Source organism: Nicotiana sylvestris, chromosome 10 (assembly GCF_000393655.2).
Source record: "Nicotiana sylvestris chromosome 10, ASM39365v2, whole genome shotgun sequence".
In the NCBI taxonomy this organism is placed as follows: Eukaryota; Viridiplantae; Streptophyta; class Magnoliopsida; order Solanales; family Solanaceae; genus Nicotiana; species Nicotiana sylvestris.
The window spans coordinates 43255960-43272116 of NC_091066.1; positions in this window are offsets into that span (position 1 = coordinate 43255960).

Here is a 16157-nt window from a genome sequence, read left to right on the forward strand (position 1 = left end):
TGTAGTGATTGATATGGTGTTCAGATATTGGAAGTAGGCCTGGCAGAGAATTCCAGATGTTGGAATTGGGCTCTAAGATCATTTGCTTAAATAAAAGGGAATATCTTCAGAATTGATCGAGCTAATGTGCTCAAGTGGGTTGTGGTAGCACGGGTAGGTGCACGAGGTGTTAAACAGTGATTTCAGACTACTTCAGTGCAGTTCTCAGCACGTTCGAGGACGAACGTATATTTAAGTGGGAGAGAATGTAACGACCCGACCGGTTGTTTTAAGCTCTAGAGCGTCATTCAGCAGTTTGAGGCCATGATCAGCTTCACTTCAGGTATTATGACTTGTATGCATGGTCGGAATTGAATTTCAGGAAGTTCGAAGTTGATTTGGAAAGAGAATTCTCATTTCAGAAGCATTAGGTTGAAAGAATTGACTAAGATTGGAATTTTGAGTAAACGACCTCAGAATCGGGATTTGAAGGTTCCAACAGGTTCGTATGATGATTTCGGACTTGGGCGTATGTACGAATCGGGTTTTGGAAGACCTGAAAACGTTTCAGCACCTATTGTGGAAGTTAGCATTTTTGGAAGAATTTCATAAGTTTGGGTTGAAGTGCATTTCAGTGTTATCAATGTCTGTTTAGGATTCCAAGTTTGGGAATAGCTCCGTATGGTGATTCTGGTGTTGAGAGTGTGATCGGAAGTTAATTCGGAGGTTCATGGGTCATTTTGGAGCCATTTGGCTAAAGATAGAAATTTGAAGGTTTTAGAGGAGTTTGACCGGAAGTGGACTTTTTGATATCGGGGTCAGAATCCAATTCTGGAAGTTCGAGTAGGTCTGTAATGTTGAATATGACTTGTGTGCAAAATTTGAGGTCAATTGGATGTGATTTGATGGGTTTCGACATCGAATGTTGAAGATTGAAATTCTAAAGTTCATTAAGCTTGGATTGGAGGGCGAATCATGGTTTAAGCATTATTTGATGTGATTTGAGGCCTCGAACAGGTCCGCGTTATGTTATAGGACTGGTTGGTGTGGCTGGATGGGGTCCCGGAGGCCTCGGGTGAATTTCGGGTGGATAACAGAAAAAATGGAAGTTGGATGAAACTCTGAAGCAACTGCCTTCTGGTGCAACCACACCTGCGTGGCTTGGGCCGCAGGTGCGGAGCTGCAGAAGCAGCCCTTGTGTCGCAGAAGCGAAATTGGATTGGTTAGGCTGGGACCGCAGATGCGGTCATCTTGCGGCAGAAGCGGGACCGCACCTGCGGCTGGTGAAGCGCAAAAGTGGAGTGAGGAGTTTGGTGATAGACCGCAGAAGCGGTATGGAGGGCGCACCTGCGGTACCGCAGAAACGATCAAGTGACCGCAGGTGCGGAAATGCTGGAGGCAGTGAGTTCTTTTAAATCGGGGGTTGAGTTTATTTCAACCCCATTTCTTCAATTGGAGCCGATTTTAAAGCAATTTTAAGGTGTCATTTTCACCACCAAGCATGAGGTATGTGGATTCTACTAGTTTTGAGTTAATACATGGATTATATATGGATTTGAGCATGAAAATTTGGTAGAAATTGTGGGTTTTTGGTAGGAGACCTAGAAATTTATATTTTGGATTTTTACCACGATTTTTGGCATGGAATTAAGAGAAAATCATATATTTGAGTTCGTGAGTTCATGGGTAAATTTTATCTTCAAAATTTTTTTGAATCCGGGCACGTGGGCCTGAGGGTATTTTTGTCAACTTTTCGATCGCGGTTAGGAATTGTTATAAATTGGATTATAATGGGTAATTGAACATATATTAATGGGTTTATATAATTATTGGCTAGTTTTGGAGCATTGTGCGTCAATTTGATTCTTCGGAAGGGCGTGGAATACCGGCGATGGATCTTTTGAGCGAGGTGAGTCTCCTTTCTAACCTTGTAAAAGAGAATTGTCCCCAAAGGTGATTTAATTGGATTTGTACTTCTATTTTTGGAGGCTATGTACGCACGAGGTGACGAGAGTCCATGCGTAGCTACAATTATGTTTAAGTCCGGGTAGTCTAGGACCCAAAAATGTGCTATACTTGGAATATTTGTAATCTTATTGACAGTTTGAATTGCTTAAATCACATCGAATTAGTAAATAATTTTTTTTTTTAAAAAAAGATTAAACTTCATTTTTTAAAAAAAATTGTTAAAAGAGAATTGGTTTTTCTTTGGATAATTGTTCCCTATCAACTTCTTGATTGACTGTCTGTGTGTGTTTAATTTCAGAACGGGTCAAACACCTCGGTAGATTAAATAGATGCATCTATGGTTCGCGCCATTCGACCCTTTGGCAGTTGACAGTTTAAATATTGTTGGATCGGGCCGTACGTCCTCGACATGATTTGCATGTGCTTGCATTGCTTGCATTGAGATTTATAGATATTGATATTTGCTCTCTCTGACTCGAGATAAAATGTTAATTAATAGATTATGAATTCAAAGACTTTTTAATATAAAAAGGAATGTTTATCTGTTTCGTGACTTATTTGAATTTACCGCGTTTCTTAATAAATCCATGATTATTCGTATAAATAACATATTACTATTGGACCACTAGTAAATGTCGAAGTCGACCTCTCGTCTCTACTTCTTCGAGATTAGATGGGATACTCACTGGGTACACATTATTTTCGTACTCATAGTACACTTGTTGTGCATTTTTGTTGCACAGGTTCATGTGTGTCTAGTGGCTTAGTGGCATAGCGGCATGGTTGATATGGAGACTTAGGTGAGCTGCATTGGTCGAGACGACCCGCAGTCAGGAGAGTCTCCTTCAGAGTATTGTACTGCACTTTCATTTCTGTCCACTTTGTATTCCGGACAGTTACTGTATTTCATTTTATTCCTAGTAAATGCTCATGTACTTGTGACACCGGGTTCATGGATGATTATTGGGTATCTTGTATTTACTTCTAATTTTTTTGTTTTACATTGTAAAGATTATCTTTAACTAGGAAGATTGAAGGAAAAATCATAGTTTTCAAAATTACTAAAACGAAAATTTAATCAAGTATGTTGATTGGCTTGCCTGACAGCAGTGTGCGGCGCCGTCACGATCCTTAATGGATTTTGGATCGTGACATTTTCTCTTATTCTTTTCACATGAAGGATTTGCAAAAAAGAAAAAAGTTCGGTATTATAAATGGAACTAAAGAAATGTGAGACTATATAAATCTCGTGTAATTAGGAATGAGTTTCGTTTATACGCTTTCTAAATTAAGTAGATAATTAGTAGTTGTTCTTTAGGTACCAAAATTTAAAGGTAGTGCTTAATTAGAATTCTATTTTTATGATGTTTTACCAAAAATAACCTATAATTTTGGCCAAATACATAGACAGGCACCAGTACTTGGTAGCACTTTCACTTGGACACTTAAAGTTAGCTTATTTCTTATTAGACACCGAAACTCATTTTAAACCGTGTCAATTAATCATAAAACAATGACATGGCAAAGAAAATGTTCCTCACTCTCCTCCAGTGCGTGAATGAAAAAATAATAATTTCTTCTTTTTTTCTCCCCTTAAAATTTTCAGATTTTCTCTTCCCATTATTGCCACTGTCCTCCCGCCATAGTCACCATTGCCGGTTACCGCTCGTTGTGGCGATTTTCTTCGTTTTCAAATCTGTCTATCACCGTCATTATCTGCCATGATTTTCAACAAGAAACACCATGAACCTAGTAAGGAGCTCCATTAACCCATTAGATGAAACCTTATTACTCTCATCAATCCTTTCCTACTTCCAGGAAATCTCAAGTAATGTAAAAAACCAACAATGTATATATATTTGGCCTATAATTGTAGGGTTAATTTCACTGATGGTCACTCAACTATGTTTCAATTTCACTAAAGTCACTCAATTATTTTTTGTCACTTAAAAGTAACTAAACTTTCACATTGTCACTTAAAAGTCATTTTGGCTCAAACCCCTACCATAAATGACATGACATAAAATTTAATGAGAAAAATCCAAAAATAAATGCCACATAAACTTAAATGGATCATACCCACTTTAGATCCATTTCTTCCTTAATGTGATTTGACCTATAACCCAAATGCTTTCAATAAAAAAATATTAAATTTTACATTAATTTAAAATGATTATCCTATACTACAAAATTCTTGCCTTTTCTATTACATAGTGCTCATTTATAATTATTTTATACTAAAAAAATTCTTATCTTGTTTGTATGCCTCATCCAAATAGTTTTATAACTCTACTGAAGTTAGAATACTACTGTATCCAACTCACATAACATATTTATAATTTTCTAGTGAAATTAAAATAGTATTGTTTTCATCTTACATAACATATTAATGTATCATAAGCATACAAGAATAAATAAAGCTAATAAGAGTCTATTTTCACAATAAATATGCACTTACAGACAACCTATTGCAATTGTCTAGACAAAAGAAATATTGTATTTGTACGATAAAAACCCCACAAAAAAATCACAAGACCTAATTTTATTAGGGGTGTGTATTTTTTCCCTTATTGAAACCCATTTGGATTATGAATCGAATCACATTAGGAGAGAAATGAATCTAAAGTGGGTATGATCCATTTAAGCTTATGTGACATTTATTTTTAGATTTTTCTCATTAAAATTTATGCCATGTCATATTTATGGCAGGGGTTGAGCCAAAATGACTTTGAAGCGATAATGTGAAAGTTTAGTTACTTTTAAGTAACAAAAAATAGTTGAGTGACTTTAGTGAAATTGAAACATAGTTGAGTGACCATCAGTGAAATTAACCCCTATAATTGTATATATATTTAGGGCTATTTTGGTCAACCAATAATGTATCCATACTTTTATAATAATATAAATAAATATATAGTTACACAATCAAATACTTAGAAATCAACTGTAATGAACATGTAAATTAATGTTTTTTTACATCGTTCATGTTTTAAACTTACATGATCCTAAAAAACAGTTAAGTAATGTAAAAAACCAACTATTTTTTTTTCTTTTGTAATATTAAGATATTGTAGCAACTAGCAAGTTTTCTATCCTAGTTGTCATGGCGCAGCCCATTTGGTTGGTCACTTAATATTCTCATATTAAAAGGGAGAGTCGGAAAGTAAAAACTAATTAAAATTGCAGTCACTTTCCTAATAGCTGGGCCTCATTTTAATTATAAATACAATAAGCAGTAGTAATACCTAAACATTTAATTCATCTTAGTGGCTGGATCGTACTTTGGATATTTTATTTAAACACTTTTACTCAAAATACCTAACATTAGAAACTGCTTTCGAATGCCAGAAAGCCTTTCAAGTGGCAATATTGATGTGTTTCTGTCTCTTTTTTTTCTTTTCTTTTTCCCTTCTACTATAAGAGAAATTTTAAATGGATGTTTAAGATCAATTCTCAAGGTAAAAGGAGACAACTCGTTTCATTATTTTAATGATTTACAAGATTTTGGCTTTCATTATTTCTTGAATCATATTGTTCTAATTCTTATTTTCTTTTAGAAAATTAGCAACATCGTTATAGTCATTATTTTATAGAATTTGAAATTAAAACCATGACTCTCTTATTAATTATCATATTATTCTTGTTTGGATTTAAAGTAGTATCTGGCATGGGGAGAATATAGCATATGCCACCAGCGTTAAGATGTCTTAAGTTTAGGTGGTTAAAATAGGTTGATTAAATAGGTGTTTACCCTTAAAATTGAAAAACAATTAAACTTATAATGTGGTTTTAAGAACACGTGATTTCACTTAATACCAATTGATAAATATAAAGATTAGTAATAGAAATTAACAATAAGATAATGCAAACCAGTGTAGAAACGTAATTCAGCCCTCGAGCTAGAGTGCCCTCGAACTGGTCAGTGCCAAAACAGTTAAGAAATAAGCAAGCTGGTGAATAAGAATATAAGCTAAAGAGAAAGTGTTATACTGCTTTAATATGTGTGAATGTAAGATGGTTACAAAAATATTAGAACTCTCTTTATATAATAGAGGAATCTTATCTATGGTACAATTCTAATTATGGAAGTAAATCCCATGATTAGCTAAATAACCGCCCTTGATTCGATTTGTTCCGAGATTTCCGACATGATCTTCGACGAGTCGGATATCTCGCCTTTCCGCTATTAAGCTGTCTTCGGTCTTGCTCGATGTCTGTCCTGTTTGACCTCAATCATTATCGGTTTCGATCTTGCTAGGTACCTCAAATCCGAACTGTACCTTACCCCCGTGTCTTGGTCAGATATGCCTTGGAGCTGATTCTCGATCCATCCCCTCGGTCTCGGTTAATCAGTAAGATCGGATGGGCATGGTTTTAATCGTATACAGATAGCCCCCTCATTTTTTGGAGTATAATGACAAGAAACGAATTGAGTTCTCGACCTCTACCCCGATTTGTCATGATGTCATCACTATGATGTAAGTGACATACGTGACCGAACCGTCCCATCGGTTCAATTTTTCAGGCACTTAAGGCGCGTCAGTTGCCGGTTGGCCACTTGTAACCTTGAACCGTCGCCGTGAAACCCATAAATAGGCCTCTTTTCTACTTTTTCAAACTTTACCTTTAATCTCTTTTGCTCTAATATTCAAAGATCTTTGCATTTTTCAAGCTCTTCATTTGCAAATCTTCAAGTTTCATTTCTAGCCCCTTCTTAAAACGCCAGTTATCTTGACCCCGGTTCTTCCTCGCTCATAGAAATGGCTAAGACCTTCAAAACTGTCCCTCACAAAGAAACCACCTCTTCATCAAAGTCCGCTGACGGCACTGCTGTGGCAGAATATCCTCTCGCGGACTTCGTTCTGATGAAGTGTGCCACTGCTGCTGATTTCAAAGTGGAGAACACACCCTCGACACCGGGAAAATGTGAACCCATGTCGAGGTACATGTGCACGATTACTGAACACCTCCCCGAGAAGGTAAACGAGGAGTGCAACTGGGTAGACAAGGACGTCGTAGTGCCTAGCCTTGAAGAATCCATCTCTACTTACAAGGAGGGGTATCTAATTGTCCACACCTACCCCTTCATAATAAATTCCTTGGACCCTATCATCTTTGCCTTTTTCTAGAGGTACGATGTCACTCTGGGCCAAATTCACCCATCATTTTGGAGGATCGTGCTCCTCATACGATTCTTTATAAGTAATATCGAGGGGCATCCTTTTACCCTCGATCACCCCATGTGCCTCTACGGCCCTCGACTATATCGAGGAGAAATGATCAAACTTTATCACCGAGCCACCAAACCCCCATTCTCAAGCATAGACAAGACTCAAGACCGGCGTTTGATGGGCAGGTTCATTCGAATAAGGACTTCAGAACTAATCCCTGCCGAAGATATACCGTTCCCTGAAAGGTGGAACATGAAACGTAAGTATTGCTTGGCCTTTCGAGTATCTATTATTGCCGTTCTGCTTTCTTTCTTTCCCTTTATCTAGGTCTTTTTTGTTTTTGTTGCAGCCAAGGTCGTTATTCCGGAAGTGATCCCCGACCTGAGGCAACGGGTCAAGGGATTGGTGTCGCAAAAAACTTATTCCGAACGTGCTTGGATGGAGTTGTCAAGGGGCCGATGGGAGGCTAGAAACCATGGTTATCTTTTTCTCTTAGCGAGATTTCCATTAGGACTTCGTTATCGTACTTACTCATTTTTCCCTTTTGTAGGTCTTGGGAAGGACATGCCAATGAGACCCCCTGCTGCTGAAAAAGAGGCACTTCTATCCTCGTTTGCCCCAAAGCAGGGTAAAGAGAAGAAAAGGAAAGAGGCTCCCATTCCCCAAGCACGGAGAAGAAAAACCGGCCAGGAGGCCCCGTAAGCCTAAAGGGGATGTTATTCACGTAACTATGGAGTCTGCCCACCAGCTATCAGATGAGTCCGAAGATGAGGATAAAGAAGAAAATTCCAGATTGGTGCCCCATGTGCGGGCTGGCATCGAGGTTAAAAGAACCACTGGACAAGCGGGAGCGAAGCTGCTTTGCCCAGGCCTGATGAGCCTGAGCCAATAATAGTTGAAGATGCCTCACCTCGAGATGGGGAGGCCATCGAGGTGACGGTCGAGGTTGGAGTAGAAACCGAGCTCGAGGCTCCCCGGAATAAAGATGATGCCTCTAAAGATCTACTCGGGGCAATAGTGATCCGGGATTCCTCCTCATTACCTCCAGTTCCGGATTCGATGATACGTGACGCTCAGGCTATAGAGACTTGTCACAGAGAGGGGAACCATGGGGAGGAAGATTTTTTCCATGGCTATTTTGCCGACATGGAAGACGTCACTGGTTTGCGTGATTTGGTCGTGCCAAGGAGAGTTCGAATGAGGCTTCCTCAAGCTATACATTGACCAATTAATTCCCAGCTCCCAGCGTTGACCCCGATCGAAAGCGACCTCTTATCATCTCAATCCTAGAAGATACATAAGTTTTTTCTGCTCTCGTAGGGGTGGCAAGTTAACTTTGATGCTTGGTCATTGAGGAGGACCAAGCCAAATAAATGCAGTGGATGTTGCCTGCTTGTTCAACAAGGCCCAACATGCTCTGAATCGGGTAGGTTCAAGGACAATTGCTTTTTCATGATTTTTGACGTGTAGATATTTCTAACATCTTTTCCTTTCTTGCAGGCTTCGGTGTTGCACCACGAGACCTTTCTTCGAGTTTGATAGGAATGAAAGGTCGAGGTCCAAGGCCTTACTGAGAAGTGCAACACTTACAAGACTCTCAGTGAGAAGCTTTAGGTAGACCTAGCGAAGGCTTGAATAGAGCACGAAGAGATGGCCGAGCAGGTATTCTGAATTCTTCATGATAGTGAGGATGAATCAGAGATAACGACTAACAATCCCATTTTGCAGGCTCGACAGAGGCTCGAACAGATCAAGGTCTTTCAAGGGCAAATAGATGAAGTGCGAGCTGAGGCCGAATGGTTCAAGGGATGTATGGACATCCTAGATACACAAAAGGAGACCGTTCAAGCAGAGATGGATTACGCCAAGTCACAACTTCGACATGCAAGGGACAGTGCCTCAGTCCAGGCAAAGAAGGTTAAAGAACTCGAATCCAATTTAGCCAATCTAGCTAAGGAGCTTGACGTTGCCAGATTCAAAGTGGTCGCGGCCAATATTAAGGCCCAGACTACTGCGGATCAATACAAAATCTATGCCAAAGCCACCCTCGAGCAGGCTAGGGGCATGGTTGATCATTCGAAGTGGTAGGCTCGAAGGGAGGTTCTCGAGGAGATCCTTTCTCAAATTGTCGATATATCTGCGGAGCTCAAGATCACCAAGGCTGAGAAATCAAAGGCTCAGAAGTTAGAGTTTCCCGATGAGGATTCCGAGGATGTGATTGAATCAGGTGGAGAAGATTTTGAGGGCGAAGAAGCTGCTCCCGAAGAAATTAGGCCCTTAGGATTAGTAGTGTTTGTTTTAAGGCTGCTTTGGCCTTTGTAAAAAGTTTTTGATGTCCTTGTAAGAAAAACTTTGATATATAAAAATTTTCCTTTCCTTTCTAAATTCGTCTTCTTTTCCCTTGTTTTGTCTTTACTTGTTTTATTGATGCCTTATGAGATTGCATTCATAGGTTCAAGGTTTAGGCAATTTTTGACCGAAACTGAACTATTGTTGAGTGAGTGTTTCCTCGAACTCGAGGTAGGTTAACCCTTAGGTTTTAATTGAGTGAGGATGATCCCTCAAACTTAAAATAAAAGATGGCCCTTAGGCTCTTGTATTAGGACGATGTGGACTTAGTAAAAAGATTGACTTTTTCTTCTTTTTGGCTTGAAAAGTTCATTGTTAATTGTACAAAATTTGTTATGCCTTAGCACGAAATAAGGAATTGTTAGAGAGTTCGAATAATTTTGTATTCATTAGGGTTCTCGAGGCTTGATATTATCGAAGCCCCTTATAATATTATCGAGGATAGCCTTTTTAACTGATTTATTCTAATATTTGAAGGCCTGTTTTATTATGGAATTCGGATGTCTCCGAACCGTGTCAATTTGGCTGTGGCCTTTAGTTTGGGATTTGCCTCTTGGGCTCGTTTCCTGTTATACTTTGAGCTTATTCGAAGTATTCGAAGTGTCAGTCCCCGATTGGGGGTGGTCGTGGCCTATAAAATCGAGGGTTGCCTTTTTAAGGTCTTATAATCTCAAGAATTTACTAATTCGATCTCGTCTATTTTTCGAATGGTAGTCCCCGAGTAGGGGATTAATTGTTCAAAATTCGGTTGCAATCGGCCCTTTTTAAGCCTGTTTACACAATAGATCGAGTATGAAATTGTGAAGTAGAAAATTTTTCTAAGGCATGAAATATTGGCAAGGAAAAAATACTTCTTCCAATAGATGATTATACATGCGTACATATTTGATGTTAGGGCTCGAGTAACCTATATGGGCACAGTTCGTTCAACCGTTTGGCCCTTACAAAATTTACCTATCGAGACCTCGCTGTTACGAAGGAATTTCCTTGCAATGAAGTTGACATTCAAGGGTAATGCCCCCAATATTTGAGGTTGATTGTAAAGAAGCCTCGGATATTGTTGAATTGCTCTAAACTAGCACGATCAATGGTTGTCTCGTTAAAAACCTTGCTGGAAAACCCTTTTGGAACAAAACCGATCTAAGGGAAAAGAGTGCAACATGTGCCTTCAAACCTAAAGTCTTCGAGTCGAGGAGTCCATTGTTGTCTCTAGTCGATCACCTGTAGGGGTTAGTTTAAAATATAAATGAAAATGGAGAAGGCCGTACCTTAGTAGTAGTATCGTTTCAAGTGCGATACGTTCTAGTTGCTCGGTAGTTGTTCGTTGTTCATTGTACCGAGCTTGTAGGACCCTTTTCTGGCAATTTCGAGAACCTAGTATGGTCCTTCCCAGTTTAGACCCAGTTCCCTTCGTTTGTATTTTGAGTGTTGAGGGTGACCTTTCTTAGCACCAAGTCCCCGATGTTGAAATGTCAAAGATTGGCTCTTCGATTGTAGTACCTTTTGACCCACTATTTTTGAGCGTCTAATCGAACGAGCGCAGCTCGTCTCTCGTCCAACAATTCTAAACTTGTATTCATGGCTTCGTTATTCGACTCTTCCATTGCATACCGAAACTTGAGTCTAGGTTCTTCGACTTCGACCGGGATCAGGGCTTCGGCACCATAGACTAAAGAGAATGGTGTTTCCCCCTTACTGGATTTCGACATTGTACGGTATGCCCAAAGGACCTCGGGCAGTATTTCTCTCCATTATCCTTTAGCATCATTCAACCTTTTTCTTTAGATTTTGAATGATGGACTTGTTTGTCGACTCGGCTTGTCCGTTCCCACTAGGATTTTACAGCGTTGACATGATCTTTTTAATCTTGTGGTCTTCGATAAATTTTGTCACTTTGCTACCGACGAATTGCTTCCCATTGTCGCATACGATCTCGGCAGGCATCCCGAATTGACATATAATGGTCCCAAATGAAGTCTATGACTTCTTTTTCTCTGACTTTTTTGAAGGCCTGTGCTTCAACCAATTTAGAAAAATAGTCATAAACAAAATGAATTGAGCTTTACCTGGGGCCGATGTTAGAGGGCCGACGATGTCCATTCCCCATTTCATGAACGACCATGGGGATAAGACTGAATGGAATTTATCTTCGGGTTGGTAAATCATCGGCGCATACCTTTGACATTTGTCACACTTTCAAACAAATGCTTTTGTATTTTTTTCCATATTGGCACAGTAGTATCCTGCTCTGATGACTTCGTGAACCAATGACTCAGCACCAAAATGATTTTCGCAAGTGCCCTCATAAATTTCCCATAGAATGTAGTTGGTTTCTCCTGGTCCCAAACATATCGCCAACGGTCCATCCAACATTCTCCTATATAGTGTCCCATCCTCGGCCAATGTAAACCGTGCGACCTTCGTGCGTAGAGTCCTCGATTCCTTGGGATCCGATGGAAGCTTCTCGTTCTTTAGGTATTCGATATACTTATTCCTCCAATCCCAAGTTAGACTTGTGTAGTTTATTTCAGCGTGACCTTCTTTGGTTACTGACCTCGAAAGTTGTACAATAGTCCCCCGAGCTAAGTTCATCATCTTCGATCGATGACCCCAAATTTGCAAGGGCATCTGCCTTGCTGTTTTGTTCCCGAGGTACGTGCTGTAGGGTCTATTATTTAAATCTATGTAGAGCCACATGTAGTTTGTCCAAGTACCTCTACATTCGATCTTCTCAAACCTCGAAAGTTCTATTGACTTGGTTTACCACAAGTAGGAAGTCACACTTGGCCTCGATAACCTCTGCTCCCAGGCTCTTAGCTAGCTCGAGACCTGCAATCATGACCTCATACTCGGTCTCATTATTGGTTAATTTTGAAGTTTTGATAGACTGTCTAATTGTACTACATGTGGGCAGCTTTAAAATGATGCCTAGCCCGGACCCTTTCACGTTCGAAGTGCCATCTATAAAGAGGGTCCATACCCCCGATGATGTACCCGATTTTAACAATAGTTCCCTTTTGACCTCGGGTACGAAGGTTGGCGTAAAGTCGGCTACAAAGTCTGCCAAGATTTGAGACTTTATGGCCGTTCAAGGTTGATATTCAATATCGTATCTGCTGATCTCGATGGCCCATTTGGCCAATCGACCCGAGAGCTCGGGGTCGTGAAAAATGTTGCAAAGGGGATAAGTGGTTACAACACAAATTGGGTTACACTAAAAGGGGATAAGTTGTTACAACCTCGAAAGTTCTGTTGACTTGGTTTACCACAAGTAGGAAGTCACACTTGGCCTCGATGACCTTTGCTCCCAGGCTCTTAGCTAGCTCGAGACCTGCAATCATGGCCTCATACTCGGCCTCATTATTAGTTAATTTTGAAGTTTTGATAGACTATCTAATTGTACTACACGTGGGCGACTTTAAAACGATGCCTAGCCCGGACCCCTTCACATTCGAAGTGCTGTCTATAAAGAGGGTCTATACCCCCGGTGATGTACCCGATTTTAACAATAGTTCCCTTTTGACCTCGGGTACGAAGGTTGGCATAAATTCGACCACAATGTTTGCCAAAATTTGAGACTTTATGGCCATTCGGGGTGATACTCAATATCGTATCCGCTGATCTCGATGGCCCATTTGGCCAATCGACTCGAGAGTTCGGGGTCGTGAAAAATATTGTGAAGGGAATAAGTGGTTACAACACAGATTGGGTGACATTGAAAGTACAGTTTCAATTTTCAAGAGGCGCTTATCAAAGCGAGCGCTAATTTTTCTAAGTGCGGTATCGGATTTCGGCCTCCTAGGGTTCGACTAACATAATAAATAGAGAATTTTGTACCTTGCTCTTATCTAACTAAGACCCCACTTACCGCTATCTCCAAGACCGCTAAGTATAAGTAGAGTTGCTCATCCGCTTTCATGGTGTGAAGCAATGGCGAGCTCGACAGGTATCGTTTCAGTTCCTTCAGACTTGTTGACATTCCAGGGTCCATGAGAAATTGCTCTTCTTCTTAAGCAGTGAGAAGAATCGGTGGCTCCTATCTGAGGACCTCGAAATAAATCGACCTAAGGCGGCTATGTGCCCTATGAACCTTTGTACAGCCTTGACATTGTCAATGACTGTGATGTCTTCGATTGCCTTGATTTATTGGGATTGATCTAGATCCCCCTATTTGATACCATAAAACCGAGGAACTTGCTCAAACCGACCCCGAATGTACATTTCTCCGGGTTGAGCTTCATGTCGTCCTGGGCATTCTGATCTGCCATTCAAGCACTTTTGCGTACGCTATTTTCAAGGTCGATGCCTAAATTTCCATTAATGTTAATGTGAGAATTGATGTCTATCGTATCCACGGCCGGAGCCCCGTCGGGATTGACTAGAGGTACTCCGTTATCTGGGGCGACTATGTTGCCGTTCTCGCCATGGATACCTAGGCCATCATTTGTGTGTGTGGGTGTCATTTGCGAGTTTGACATGTTGATCTTGGAATCAAAGACACTTCAAAGATCAAGTGTAAAATAGTGTGTGTTATGGAAATTGTACGAGGCAATCACTATTATCCTTAGCCCCACGGTGGGTGCCAAACTGTTTACCCTTAAAATTGGATAACAATTAAACTTATAATGTGATTTTAAGGACACGTGATTTAACCTAATACCAATTAAATATGAAGATTAGTAATAGAAATTAACAATAAGATAAAGCAACCAATGTTGAAACGTATTTCGATCGGGCAGATGCTCGATTAGTATAATCTGTTCCATCTCTTCGACCGTTGACTTCGTTGCATCAGAATCATCAGAGATTATGAAGGTTCGAGGTATCATATAATTATCATCCTCGAAAGTTTTCTGCTACTTTGATCGTATCGAGGCCGGTGACTTCAGTTGCGATTTAACCTCCTACTTTCCCTTTGACTCCGATCCCTTTGTTAATGAAAGCATTGATACTGGTACTACTTTGTCGATCGAGAACATTTCTTTGGTGGTAGGTTGTTCACCATACACCGTTTTGATTCCTTCTGATGTTGGGAACTTCAGGACTTGATAAAGCGTCGAGGGAACTGCCCCTCATGTTATAGATCCAGGGCCTTCCGAGCAGCGCGTTGTACCTATGTCACCTTTGATCACATGGAACTTGTTTCTTGGATGGTTTCAGCCACATTTACTGGAAAAATGATTTTCCCTTTGGTGGTTTCACTTGCCATGTTGAAGCCATTAAGTACTCGAGCCGCGGGCACGATTTGATCTTGGAGGCCGAGTTGCTTTACGACCCTTGATTGAATAATGTTTGCAGAGCTACCTGGATCAATCAGCACACATTTAACTTGAATTTTATTCATAAGGATGGATATTACCACTGCTTCTTTTTGAGGTTGTTCGATCCCTTCTGCATCTTCGTCGTTGAAAGACAAGGTTTCTTCCAGCAAATCGTCTCAAGTTCGCTTTTCCCTTGTGATTGTCACATTGGTGCGTTTAAATACCAGTCCTTGAGGAATATCGATCCCCTAACAATCATATGAATCGCGTGTTGTGGCTCTTCCTGCTCGTTCTGCCTGTTCGAATGCCTATTTTTGAAGTGATTCTTGGCCCGACCACTTAAGAAATCTCGAAGGTGACCCTCGTTAAACAATCAGGCCACTTCCTCCCTTAGTTGTCTGCAATCTTCTATTTTATGGCCATGGGTACCATGGTACTTGCATGTTTGGTTTGGATTTCTCTAGGCCGAATCAGTCTGCATAGGTCGGGGCCACCTGGTATCTTTGATATGTCTGATGGCTGATACTATAGTGGACGCGTCCATGTTGAAGTTATATTCCGATAAGCGGTGTCACACCTCCTTTTTGCGCGCCCCCGCCCCGAAGGGTTAAATGCGCGGGTGGAGTTTTTCAAATTTAAGTGACAATATTCGAAATGGGATTATTTAATTAATTCAGAGTCGCCACTTGAGAAAGGTTTGGTTTTTGGTGTCCCAAGTCACCGGTTTATCTTGAATCCCAAATCGAGGAAATTCTCGACTTTTCCGAATGAAGTCTGCGAACCAGAAATTCTAAGTAAGGAATTCTGTTGACCCGAGGGAAGGTGTTAGGCACCCTCGAATCCCGTGGTTCTAGCACGGTCGCTTAAATTGTTATAATGGCTAAATAACTGATTTAAATACATGTTGTGATTTATATGCTTCTTATTAGATTTATACCGCTTTTATTATTATCATTTATTTTTATAGAATTGCAACGTCGTGAAAATGCATGTCGAACCACGTCACAATCAATGCACCCGTGATCGTCGACACATTCGGACTTCGTTGAGATTCGGATTTGGGTCACGTCAATGTGCACCCGAATTTAAGAATATGATTTAATTAAGCCGCGCCTACGGAGTCTAACGCGTTATTATTTTGTAGAAGGCCATGAAATTTATTAAATAGCCTATCCTGAATTCTAAATAATTATCATGGTTATTTATTGAGGGCCCCGCAATTTTGCATTTTTATTTGGCGAGGCTTATCTCTATTTTAGAAAAGGATATCCTAAAGAGACTACATTTCTAATGTGTTTGTCTCTAAAATAGAAGAAAAGATGCATGCTAATTCAATTATATGCTTTGGCCAAGTTAAGATTTTAGTTAATCGTCTGATTAATTATTTACAGAATGAAGAGACGTTGTACCTCATGAAACATGCTTTTAA